Consider the following 13954-nt stretch of genomic DNA (forward strand, 5'->3'; position numbering starts at 1 on the left):
GACTATGAAGTACATGCAGCAGCAACTCCATTCTGTGTTACATACAGAGACTGCCTGTCTCTGCCATAATGAACACAATTGAATTCGCTAGCCTGATAACTGGGAGAACAGAAAGAAAGATTATGAATGATAATCTGTTTTCCCTTAGCCCAAACAGCAGCACAACTGGGGTATTCCTGCCCCTATGAGCTGTTAGGACAGGTGGAATTTTTAATTACCTAACAGCTTTTGACCTCTATAAGAGGCCGGAAGACCTGCTCCTCCCTTGTGTTAGTAACAAGTATGATATACAGAGCAATCTATGCCAAGAGCTACACACACATACACAAAATCTGTACAATAGCACCTCATAGGGAGGGAGCCTTGTGCTGCTGTTTGGGCTAAGGGAAAACAGATTATCATTCATAATCTTTCTTTCCCCCTACGCCCAACAGCAGCACAACTGGGGATTTAGCAAGTATTATCTCCCCTAGGGCGGGACCTCCTGGCAGGCTGATGCCAAGACGGAGTGCCCAAATGCTGTAGCATCGGCCGTACGCCAGTCCAATCTGTAGTGTTTGGCAAAAGTCAGCTGTGAGCTCCAAGAGGCTGCAGCACATATCTGCTCTAGAGAGAGGAACCGTGTCTCTGCCCATGATGTCGCCACTGATCGGGTGGCATGGGCTCGTAGGAAATCTGGAACAGGAAGATTCTGAGCCCGTAGGGAACAGCTGATAGCTTCTCTGATCCATCTAGACAGGGTTACCTTTGATGCTTTAGCGCCTCTATTGTGGCCAAACACATTAACCAGAAGATTCTCTGATCTTCGGAACGGTGCTGTACGATCCAGGTAGATACGTAGTGCTCTTACCAGATCCAGTGTGTGTAGCTTCTCCTCCTGCTCAGTGGCAGGGGAGGGAAAGAACCCCGGTAGGGTGATCACTTGATTGGTGTTCTGAAGTGTGGGTACCTTCGGCAAGAATCCTGGGATGAACCTTAGCTGTACTCTGTCAGGAAAGAAAGTTATGAAAGGTTCGGAGGCTGCTAGAGCCTGCAATTCGCCAACCCTCTTGGCGGAGGTTATTGCCAACAGAAAGGTCACTTTAAATGACAGGTACTTCCAGTCCACTTCAGATAATGGTTCAAAGGGGGGCGCACATAGCCCTTGTAGAACCACGGCCAGGTCCCACCTGGGGACAGGGGGCCGTACCTGGGGGCGGAGCCTGGCAGCCCCCCTAAGGAACTGTTTGACAAGAGGATCTTGTGATAACCGGGTCTCCAGGAGAGCAGATAGAGCTGACACTTGAACCTTGAGGGTGGCAGGTGCTAGTCCTCTCTCCAAGCCGTTCTGTAAGAACTCTAGGACTGCATCTCTGTCTGGATCGCGGTGGCTGCCTGTACACCAATCTCGGAATATCCGGGCGATCCTTTGGTAGCTCTGATTGGTTGCCTCTGCTCTTGAATGGGCTAAGGTACTTAGCACTCCCTGGGACAATCCTCTGTCTGCGCGTATGGCGCGGTTAGCCTCCAGGCAGTGAGGTTGAATTTGTCTAGGCCCAGGCACGGCCGACTGTTCAGTGACACCAGGTTCCTGACTGGTGGAAGCCTCCAGTAGTTCCCCCGACTCATAAGGATAAGGTCGGTGAACCATGCCCTTTTTGGCCAGAACGGCATGATCACTATTGCCGAAGTCTGGTCCTGCCTGAGTTTCGCCAATACCTTCGGTATCATCGGGATGGGAGGGAACACATATGCCAGTTCGAACCTCCATGGTATTGACAGGGCATCCACAGCCAAAGGGTTGTCTTCCCGGTACAGGGAGCAAAACCTTTCTACTTTGGCATTGTGTTGGGTGGCCATCAGATCCACCTCGGGGAGACCCCACCTCCTGGTCAGGTAGTGGAAGATGTCCTGGTTCAGGGACCATTCGCCTGCGGTCGGCCGGCCTCTGCTGAGTTGATCCGCTAGGATGTTCAGGCGGCCCTGGATATGTACCGCGGCCAGCTGGGAGAGGTTTCGTTCTGCCCAGGAGAAGATCAGGTTGGTGACTTGCATGAGCGAGGGGGACCTGGTTCCTCCCTGCTTGTTGATATAGTGGACTGTCGTCAGATTGTCTGATCTTACTTTGACCGCTTTCCCTCGTAGAAGTGGTGCAAATGACAGAAGGGCTCGATGAACTGCGGTAAGCTCGCGCCAGTTGGATGAGTGCGTCCTCTCCCGCTGATTCCATGTACCTTGAACCGGGGTCTCCCCCAGATGAGCTCCCCAGCCTGTGAGGGAGGCATCTGTAGTCAACAGGGTCCAGGCAGGCTGGACTGAGGACTTCCCATCTCGCAGATGGGTCCACCAGGGCAAGGTTTGCCAGGTGCTGATGGTTAACTGGATTGGCTTCTGTAAACCTGAAGGACTGTGATTCCAGACTCTCAAGATCTCGTTCTGTAGAGGGCGCATATGCCATAGGGCCCAAGGAACTGCATCTAGGGCAGCGGACATCAATCCGAGGACCTTCATCGCCGTCCTGATGGTGACCTTCCGTGTGGAAGACAAATGATGTGCCGCCCGAGCAATTTTCCTTTTGCGAGGAGAGGGTAGAGAGACCGTCATGTTGAGAGAGTCTAGAATAAGTCCCAGGAACTGAACTCGTGTTGATGGCACCATCACTGACTTCTGCCAGTTTACCAGCCACCCCAGCTTGTCTAGTAGAGCTACGACGGTCTGCACCTGCGTGGTAAGAACCTCCTTTGAATGAGCCTTCAGAAGCCAGTCGTCCAGGTACGGGACTATGAATATGCCTTGAAGGCGCAGGGCGGCAGCGACCGGAGCTATGACCTTTGTGAAGGTGTGGGGGGCGGAGGATATGCCAAACGGGAGGGCTGCGAACTGGAAGTGCGCCTCTTTCCCCTGTATGTCTACGGCAATCCTTAGGAACTTTCGGTGTGCCAGAAAGATGGGTACGTGGAGGTAGGCGTCCTTCAGGTCCAGAGTGACGAAGTGATCTCCAGGGTGCATGAAAGGTAGTACTGACCTTATGGTTTCCATGCGAAACCGCAGCCTGCGGATGAAGTGATTCAGATACCTGAGATCGATGATCATACGCCACTCGCCTGATGGCTTGGGGACCAAGAAGACTGGAGAGTAGACGCCTGTGCCTTGTTCTGCGCGAGGAACCATCTCTAGTGCGGCCTTATCCACGTACTCCTGAATCAATCTCTCCAGATGAAGTTGTTTGGGGCCCTGAAGAGGGCGGGTTCTTACCATCTTCTCTGGCGGCTGGGAAACAAAATTAATTTTATAACCTTCCTGGATCATCTGGATGACCCAGGGGTCCCGAATATTCTGCCGCCAGGCCTCCACATAGTGGGAAAGACGACCGCCCACCCCAGGGGAGGGGGGGGAGTAGGAAGGGGGGGTGTACTGAGAGGGAATTAGAAGGGGGCATTCTTACGGCCACGAGATGAGCCCCGACCTCTTCCTTTCCCGGATCGCCGCTGGCCTCTGGTGCCTCTTCGAGTGCCTCTTCCTCGAAAGGAGGTACTCCGACCTTCAAGGGCCTGTGGCAGGTTCTTGCTCTTAGAGTCGGCCCAGCCTTCCATGATGTGGTCGAGCTCCCTTCCGTACAGCCGTCCGGGCTCAAAGGGGAGACCACAGAGGCTATTTTTGGAAGTAAGGTCAGCCTTCCAGGGCTTCAGCCATAGGGGTCGGCGAGCCACAGTAGCCAGTGCCATGGATCTAGCCGCCAGACGGGTCTGAAAATGGGTAGCTTCTGTCAGGTGATCCACCAACAGCGTGATGTCGGACACTGCCGCGAGGAGATCATCACGATCCACGCCGGAATCGATGTCCTTGGCCAGGGATGACAGTTCTGCGCGTAAGCCAGTTGCTACCTCATTCGCGACCATGCCCAAAGAGGCAGACGAATATACACGCCTCAAAGATCCTTCGACTCGGCGATCCATGGGGTCCCTGAGGCCCGAGCCGTCCTCTGATGGAAGGATGGAGTGCCTTGATAACGTGGTCACGGCGACGTCCACCTTTGGCGGGGGACCCCACGCCTTTAGTTGACTCTCAGAGACGGGAAAAAGTGCCTTGAAGCGTGTGGATGGCGCAAAGGATCTCTCCGGGTGCCTCCATTCGCCCTCCATCAGGCGGAGCATCTCCGAAGAGGGCCTGAAGGTACGAGACCTACGGCTAGAGCCTTCCCCGCCTTCCCGGTCTCTGATTCTTAGGGTCTTGAATACTCTGGACATTTTGTCCAGGGGAAAAATCTCCTTCTCCTCCTCCGTACTAGAAGACGACTCCACATCCCTGAGGCGCAGCTTTTCCAGAGGCGGCAGGGACAATTCGCAATCCAGCCGTGGCCTCTTGGCCAGGGAGACGGCTTCCATTCTTTTCATGGAGTCCTGGACGTACCCCTTCACCCAGGACACCATCTCTCGCATGGGAGTTGTTTCAACAGAGGGGGCCCTGCACCCCTGACAGAAGCGATATTGGGAGTCATCAGGCAGCGGCACTCTACAAGAAGCGCACGCCAGATGCTTCCTTTTGGAAGTAGCCTTCCTTCTAGGCGGAACAGTGGAGGAAGAAGAAGACATTCTGAGGAGGAAGAAAAAGGATACACTAACTACTTACTGCACTCAGAGATGCAACTCTCCAACCTCCCCCCCCCGGCCATGTCCACCAAACCTTAGTCAATGAAGACAGTTCTCCAGCACAGAAATTGACCAGGGAGCTTCACCAACTGATGTGCTTGCAACCAGAGCGACAAGCACTAACTGAAGCTCTAAGGGGACTTAAATAGGCCAGGGGGCGGGGTTTTGCCCGGAGCCCCGCCCAAGGGGTAGGGGCTACAACGGAGCCAGAATCTCATGAAAAAAAGGGGAGGGGAGAAGACAGGGGGAGGGGAATCTGACCCAGGTATGGTCCCCAGGACCGGGGGACCCCCCTCCCGAACTACCGTGCAATGCTCGTGTCTAGGGGTTGTTCTCTTCCCGTCCGCCGCGAGACCCGCGCACTGCACATGTGCGGCAGACCCTGTTAGACGGCGGACCGGAGGAACCTGAGAAAGGTTCCTAGGTCTAGCGTTCCTAGGGGAAAGCCCCGACCCGGCGCCCCAGCCGGACAGGAGCGTGCACGAGCCGGCAGGGTCCCCGCCGGGAGAAGGGGACCTCTGCTGAAAAAAGAGGATGTCCAGAAAAAGATCTTCTGCTGTCAGGTACCGGTGGGGGAGAGTAGTGGACCCCTATAGGAGGTCAGAACATCTGCTCCCCCCCTGACCACCTGTCCTGTCCCACAGGACAGAAAAAAACACAAGGGAGGAGCAGGTCTTCCGGCCTCTTATAGAGGTCAAAAGCTGTTAGGTAATTAAAAATTCCACCTGTCCTAACAGCTCATAGGGGCAGGAATACCCCAGTTGTGCTGCTGTTGGGCGTAGGGGGAAAAAATGAAACCAGCTCCTCTCCCCTATCTGCTAACAGGAACCTAGGTCACGTGGTGTAGACACAGGAATAGCTAGAAACACAGGCTGGCTCCCTGCACTTAGCCTCTCCTCCCTCCCCCTGAGAGCAGCAGATACATCACTTGACTCATGAGCAGATAAGTCAGGGCTATGGCTACAAAGAATTGAATAAAGTAAGATAGTGGACAAAAAAGCAGTTTTGCTGAAGCAATGTATTTAGGGAAAGTCTTACATCCACATTAACAAGCAGTATAGATAGGATCCTTGTGATGGGACAACCCCTTTAAGCTGTCCCACTGCTAAACTTGTTATTCACACTGTGCCTGTGATTGTTCCGTCATCTCAGCAGCTCGCTGAGAAGCCATATAATGAGTGTGTTGTTGGCGTTGATGATCCGCATGCTCCGGCGTTTCGGCAGCTCTCAAGCTGGCCTGTCGCTGAATTCGTTCCTCACACTGTGCCCGTGATTGTTCCGGCATCTCAGAAGCTCACTGGGACGCCATATAATGAGCGTGTTGTTGGCGTTGATGATCTGCCTGCTCTGGCGTTTCGGCAGCTCTCTAGTTGGCCTGGCACTGAAGTTGTTCTTCGCACCGTGCCTGTAATTGTTCCAGCATCTCAGCAGCTCGCTGAGACGCCATATAATGTGTTGTTGGCGTCGATGATCCCCCTCAGCTCCGCTTGAGGAGAACTATGTGACTTCTGGCTACCTTCATAGCTCTCGTTGTCTGCGACAAATAAGATTTTCTTTTTTCCTGGCATTTTTAAAATTGACAAACTGCTAATTTGGATTAAAGATGTTTGCCCATGTCAGTTTGTCTGCACTGCCTGGAGCAGATCAGATAATATGCAACTGTGTGTACACAAACCACTGAGAGTTAGTGTGTGTTTACACAGAGAGATAACAGACCTGGCTGAGATAAGGCTGCTGCAGGAGCACTGTAATATAGTATGTGAACAGAAATTCATAACAGTCATGAAGCCGTTTTTGTGTGATTGAGGAACAAACGTACAAACTTTCATTTACTAGCATCAAACTTTTTATAATACTAGCAATACTCGCGACTTCGTGCGCGGAACCGTTCCTGCCCTAGCCAACACACCTGCAGCGCGTCCTCGGCCGCCCCCTATTGCCCTGCGGCCGCCGCAACCCCGGCCTTCCCCCTCCCAAACGTGACCCTAGCTTTCCGTTACCCCCCCACACACACACACGCCCCTGGCCCTCCTAGGTATGTGCGAAATCTCACTGTAATCCGTCCGGCCCTTTCGCCGTGATTGTGGAACAAACATACAAACATCCAAACACACAAACTTTCACATTTATAATATTAGTAATAGAGATGAGCGAACAGTGTTCTATCGAACTCATGTTCGATCGGATATTAGGCTGTTCGGCATGTTCGAATCGAATCGAACACCGCGTGGTAAAGTGCGCCATTACTCGATTCCCCTCCCACCTTCCCTGGCGCCTTTTTTGCTCCAATAACAGCGCTGGGTAGGTGGGACAGGAACTACGACACCGGTGACGTTGAAAAAAGTAGGCAAAACCCATTGGCTGCCGAAAACATGTGACCTCTAATTTAAAAGAACAGCGACGCCCAGCTTCGCGTCATTCTGAGCTTGCAATTCACCGAGGACGGAGGTTTCCGTCCAGCTAGCTAGGGCTTAGATTCTGGGTAGGCAGGGACAGGCTAGGATAGGAAGGAGAAGACAACCAACAGCTCTTGTAAGAGCTAAATTCCAGGGAGAAGCTTGTCAGTGTAACGTGGCACTGACGGGCTCAATCGCCGCAACCCAGCTTTCCCAGGATCCTGAATGGAATACACTGTCAGTGTATTCCCGTATACCCGATATATACCCCGATACCCGTTCCAACGGTGTGCCCCCCCACCTTCACCCCAGAAATACCCTGCAAGTCCCCTAGCAATAGAATTGGGGCTATATACACCCACAATTTTTACTACTGGTATACAGTGCCATTGTCTGACTGGGAATTCAAAGAATATATTGGGAATACAAATACCCTCATTTCTTGCTACTGCCATATAGTGCCAGTTTCTGACTGGTAATTCAAAGAATATATTGGGGTTACGTGCACCCACAATTTTTACTACTGGTATACAGTGCCATTGTCTGACTGGGAATTCAAAGAATATATTGGGAATACAAATACCCTCATTTCTTGCTACTGCCATATAGTGCCAGTGTCTGACTGGGAATTCAAAGAATATATTGGGGTTACGTGCACCCACAATTTTTACTACTGGTATACAGTGCCATTGTCTGACTGGGAATTCAAAGAGTATATTGGGAATACAAATACCCTCATTTCTTGCTACTGCCATATAGTGCCAGTTTCTGACTGGGAATTCAAAGAATATATTGGGGTTACGTGCACCCACAATTTTTACTACTGGTATACAGTGCCATTGTCTGACTGGGAATTCAAAGAGTATATTGGGAATACAAATACCCTCATTTCTTGCTACTGCCATATAGTGCCAGTGTCTGACTGGGAATTCAAAGAATATATTGGGGTTACGTGCACCCACAATTTTTACTACTGGTATACAGTGCCATTGTCTGACTGGGAATTCAAAGAGTATATTGGGAATACAAATACCCTCATTTCTTGCTACTGCCATATAGTGCCAGTTTCTGACTGGGAATTCAAAGAATATATTGGGGTTACGTGCACCCACAATTTTTACTACTGGTATACAGTGCCATTGTCTGACTGGGAATTCAAAGAATATATTGGGGTTATAAATACCCTCATTTCTTGCTACTGCCATATAGTGCCAGTTTCTGACTGGGAATTCAAAGAATATATTGGGGTTACGTGCACCCACAATTTTTACTACTGGTATACAGTGCCATTGTCTGACTGGGAATTCAAAGAATATATTGGGGTTATAAATACCCTCATTTCTTGCTACTGCCATATAGTGCCAGTTTCTGACTGGTAATTCAAAGAATATATTGGGGTTACGTGCACCCACAATTTTTACTACTGGTATACAGTGCCATTGTCTGACTGGGAATTCAAAGAGTATATTGGGAATACAAATACCCTCATTTCTTGCTACTGCCATATAGTGCCAGTGTCTGACTGGGAATTCAAAGAATATATTGGGGTTACGTGCACCCACAATTTTTACTACTGGTATACAGTGCCATTGTCTGACTGGGAATTCAAAGAGTATATTGGGAATACAAATACCCTCATTTCTTGCTACTGCCATATAGTGCCAGTTTCTGACTGGGAATTCAAAGAATATATTGGGGTTACGTGCACCCACAATTTTTACTACTGGTATACAGTGCCATTGTCTGACTGGGAATTCAAAGAATATATTGGGGTTATAAATACCCTCATTTCTTGCTACTGCCATATAGTGCCAGTTTCTGACTGGGAATTCAAAGAATATATTGGGGTTACGTGCACCCACAATTTTTACTACTGGTATACAGTGCCATTGTCTGACTGGGAATTCAAAGAATATATTGGGGTTATAAATACCCTCATTTCTTGCTACTGCCATATAGTGCCAGTTTCTGACTGGTAATTCAAAGAATATATTGGGGTTACGTGCACCCACAATTTTTACTACGGGTATACAGTGCCATTGTCTGACTGGGAATTCAAAGAGTATATTGGGAATACAAATACCCTCATTTCTTGCTACTGCCATATAGTGCCAGTGTCTGACTGGGAATTCAAAGAATATATTGGGGTTACGTGCACCCACAATTTTTACTACTGGTATACAGTGCCATTGTCTGACTGGGAATTCAAAGAGTATATTGGGAATACAAATACCCTCATTTCTTGCTACTGCCATATAGTGCCAGTGTCTGACTGGGAATTCAAAGAATATATTGGGGTTACGTGCACCCACAATTTTTACTACTGGTATACAGTGCCATTGTCTGACTGGGAATTCAAAGAGTATATTGGGAATACAAATACCCTCATTTCTTGCTACTGCCATATAGTGCCAGTTTCTGACTGGGAATTCAAAGAATATATTGGGGTTACGTGCACCCACAATTTTTACTACTGGTATACAGTGCCATTGTCTGACTGGGAATTCAAAGAGTATATTGGGAATACAAATACCCTCATTTCTTGCTACTGCCATATAGTGCCAGTGTCTGACTGGGAATTCAAAGAATATATTGGGGTTACGTGCACCCACAATTTTTACTACTGGTATACAGTGCCAATTTCTAACTAGGAATTCAAAATGCGCAAGGCTCCCGGAAAGGGACGTGGACGAGGCCGTGGGCGAGGTCGGGGGAATGGTTCTGGGGAGCAAGGTAGCAGTGAAGCCACAGGGCGTCCCGTGCCTACTCCTGTGGGGCAGCAAGCATTGCGCCACTCCACAGTGCCAGGGTTGCTTGCCACATTAACTAAACTGCAGGGTACAAACCTTAGTAGGCCCGAGAACCAGGAACAGGTCTTGCAATGGCTGTCAGAGAACGCTTACAGCACATTGTCCAGCAGCCAGTCAGACTCTGCCTCCTCTCCTCCTATTACCCAACAGTCTTGTCTTCCTTCCTCCCAAAATTCCGAAGCTTTACAGAACAATAACCCAAACTGTCCCTGCTCCCCAGAGCTGTTCTCCGCTCCTTTCATTGTCCCTCAACCTGCCTCTCCACGTCACGATTCCACGAACCTAACAGAGGAGCATCTGTATCCAGATGCTCAAACACTAGAGTCTCCTCCATCTCCGTTCGATTTGGTGGTGGATGACCAGCAACCCACCCTCATCGACGATGATGTGACGCAGTTGCCGTCAGGGCATCCAGTTGACCGGCGCATTGTGCGGGAGGAGGAGATGAGACAGGAGTTGGAAGAGGAAGTGGTGGATGATGAGGACACTGACCCGACCTGGACAGGGGGGATGTCAAGCGGGGAAAGTAGTGTGGATGTTGAGGCAGGTGCAGCACCAAAAAGGGTAGCTAGAGGCAGAGGCAGAGGTCAGCAGCTTAGGCGAAGCCAGGCCACACCCGGAATCTCCCAAGATGTTCCAGTTCGTACCCAGCCCCGAAAAACTCCCACCTCGAGGGCACGTTTCTCGAAGGTGTGGAGTTTTTTCAAGGAATGCGCCGAGGACAGATATAGTGTTGTCTGCACAATTTGCCTCTCGAAATTGATTAGGGGCTCTGAGAAGAGCAACCTGTCCACCACTTCAATGCGCCGTCATTTGGAATCCAAGCACTGGAATCAGTGGCAGGCAGCAACGGCAGGACAAAGGCCGACTGCCGTTCACGCCACTGCCACTGCCTCTGCCTCTGCCTCTGCCACTGCCACTGCTGACTGTGCTGGCGATGCACTCCAGAGGACGAGCCAGGACACCACTTCATCTGCCTCCGCCACTTTGTTGACTTCTACCTCATCCTCCCCTGGTCCTGTCTTATCTCCTTCTCCTGCACCATCAAAGGCACCATCAGGCGTTTCTTTACAACAACCCACCATCTCTCAGACATTGGAGCGGCGGCAGAAATACACTGCTAACCACCCACACGCGCAAGCCTTGAACGCCAACATCGCTAAACTGCTGGCCCAGGAGATGTTGGCGTTCCGGCTTGTTGAAACTCCCGCCTTCCTGGACCTGATGGCAACTGCGGCACCTCGCTATGCCGTCCCTAGCCGTCACTACTTCTCCCGGTGTGCCGTCCCCGCCTTGCACCAGCACGTGTCACTCAACATCAGGCGGGCCCTTAGTTCCGCGCTTTGCACAAAGGTCCACTTGACCACCGACGCGTGGACAAGTGCATGCGGACAGGGACGCTACATTTCACTGACGGCACACTGGGTGAATGTAGTTGAGGCTGGGACTGCTTCCCAAACTGGCCCGGTGTACCTCGTCTCCCCGCCTAACATTCCTGGCAGGGACACGAGAAGAACACCCCCCTCCTCCTCCTCCTCCTCTACCGCCTCCTCCTCCGCCACCGCCTCCTCCTCCGCCACCGCCTCCTCCTCCGCTGTTAGATTGACCCCAGCTACGAGTTGGAAACGTTGCAGCACTGGCGTTGGTAGACGTCAGCAGGCTGTGCTGAAGCTGATCAGCTTGGGGGACAGACAGCACACTGCCTCCGAGGTGAGGGATGCCCTCCTCGATGAGACGGCAATATGGTTTGAGCCGCTGCACCTGGGCCCAGGCATGGTCGTTTGTGATAACGGCCGGAACCTGGTAGCAGCTCTGGAGCTTGCCGGACTCCAACATGTTCCATGCCTGGCCCACGTCTTCAACCTAGTGGTGCAACGTTTCCTAAAGAGCTACCCCAATGTTCCAGAGCTACTGGTGAAAGTGCGGCGCATGTGCGCCCACTTTCGCAAGTCGACAGTAGCCGCTGCTAGCTTAAAATCTCTCCAGCAACGCCTGCATGTGCCACAACACCGGCTTTTGTGCGACGTCCCCACACGCTGGAACTCAACGTTTCAGATGTTGAATAGAGTGGTTGAGCAGCAGAGACCTTTGATGGAATACCAGCTACAAAACCCTAGGGTGCCACAAAGTCAGCTGCCTCAGTTTCACATCCATGAGTGGCCATGGATGAGAGACCTTTGTGACATCCTACGGGTCTTTGAGGAGTCCACAAGGAGGGTGAGCTCTGAGGATGCGATGGTGAGCCTTACAATCCCGCTCTTGTGTGTTCTGAGAGAATCCCTGATTGACATCAGGGATAACTCAGATCACACAGAGGAGTTAGGGATAGCATCCGATCCGTCACAGCTGGAGAGTAGGTCCACACATCTGTCCGCTTCACTGCGTTTAATGGAGGAGGAGGAGGAGGAGGAGGAGGAAGAAGAGTTGTCCGATGATGTGATGGTGATACAGGAGGCTTCCGGGCAACTTCGAATCGTCCCATTGTTGCAGCGCGGATGGGTAGACATGGAGGATGAGGAGGAAATGGAGATTGAACTTTCCGGTGGGGCCAGAGGAGTCATGCCAACTAACACTGTGGCAGACATGGCTGAGTTCATGTTGGGGTGCTTTACAACCGACAAGCGTATTGTCAAAATCATGGAGGACAACCAGTACTGGATCTTTGCTATCCTTGACCCCCGGTATAAAAACAACATCTCGTCTTTTATTCCGGTAGAGGGGAGGGCCAATCGCATCAATGCTTGCCACAGGCAATTGGTGCAGAATATGATGGAGATGTTTCCAGCATGTGACGTTGGCGGCAGGGAGGGCAGTTCCTCCAGTAGGCAACCAAGTTCTCACCGGTCCACACAAACGAGGGGCACACTGTCTAAGGTCTGGGACACCTTGATGGCACCCCCTCGCCAAAGTGCCGCCACGGAGGGTCCTAGTGTCACCAGGCGTGAGAAGTATAGGCGCATGTTGCGGGAATACCTTTCCGACCACAGCCCTGTCCTCTCCGACCCCTCTGCGCCCTACACGTATTGGGTGTCGAAGTTGGACCTGTGGCTTGAACTTGCCCTATATGCCTTGGAGGTGCTGTCCTGTCCTGCCGCCAGCGTCCTATCTGAGAGGGTGTTCAGTGCAGCCGGTGGCATCATCACTGACAAGCGCACCCGTCTGTCAGCTGAGAGTGCCGACCGGCTCACTTTGATAAAAATGAACCACCACTGGGTAGAGCCGTCATTTTTGTGCCCACCTGTGTAAAGCACCCCAACATGAAACTCCATGTCTGTACTCAACCTCTCCAATTCCTCCGCATCCTCATACTCATCCACCATAAGCGTTGCACAATTCTGCTAATACTAGGCTCCCTCCACCCTGATTTCCCCCAACTCTGCTGGTTAGAGGCTCCCTCCACCATGAATTTGCCCAAACTGGGCTGTTTAGAGGCTCCCTCCACCATGAATTGGTCCAAACTGGGTTTTTTAGAGGCTCCCTCCACCATGAATTTGCCCAAACTGGGCTGTTTAGAGGCTCCCTCCACCATGAATTGGTCCAAACTGGGCTGGTTAGAGGCTCCCTCCACCATGAATTTCCCAAAACTTGGCTGTTTAGAGGCTCCCTCCACCATGAATTTGCCCAAACTGGGCTGTTTAGAGGCTCCCTCCACCATTAATTGGTCCAAACTGGGCTGGTTAGAGGCTCCCTCCACCATGAATTTGCCCAAACTGGGGTGGTTAGAGGCTCCCTCCACCATTAATTGGTCCAAACTGGGCTGGTTAGAGGCTCCCTCCACCATGAATTGGTCCAAACTGGGTTTTTTAGAGGCTCCCTCCACCATGAATTTGCCCAAACTGGGCTGTTTAGAGGCTCCCTCCACCATGAATTGGTCCAAACTGGGCTGGTTAGAGGCTCCCTCCACCATGAATTTCCCAAAACTTGGCTGTTTAGAGGCTCCCTCCACCATTAATTGGTCCAAACTGGGCTGGTTAGAGGCTCCCTCCACCATTAATTGGTCCAAACTGGGCTGGTTAGAGGCTCCCTCCACCATGAATTTCCCAAAACTTGGCTGTTTAGAGGCTCCCTCCACCATTAATTGGTCCAAACTGGGCTGGTTAGAGGCTCCCTCCACCATGAA

This window comes from Leptodactylus fuscus, chromosome 6, assembly GCF_031893055.1.
Source record: "Leptodactylus fuscus isolate aLepFus1 chromosome 6, aLepFus1.hap2, whole genome shotgun sequence".
NCBI lineage: Eukaryota > Metazoa > Chordata > Amphibia > Anura > Leptodactylidae > Leptodactylus > Leptodactylus fuscus.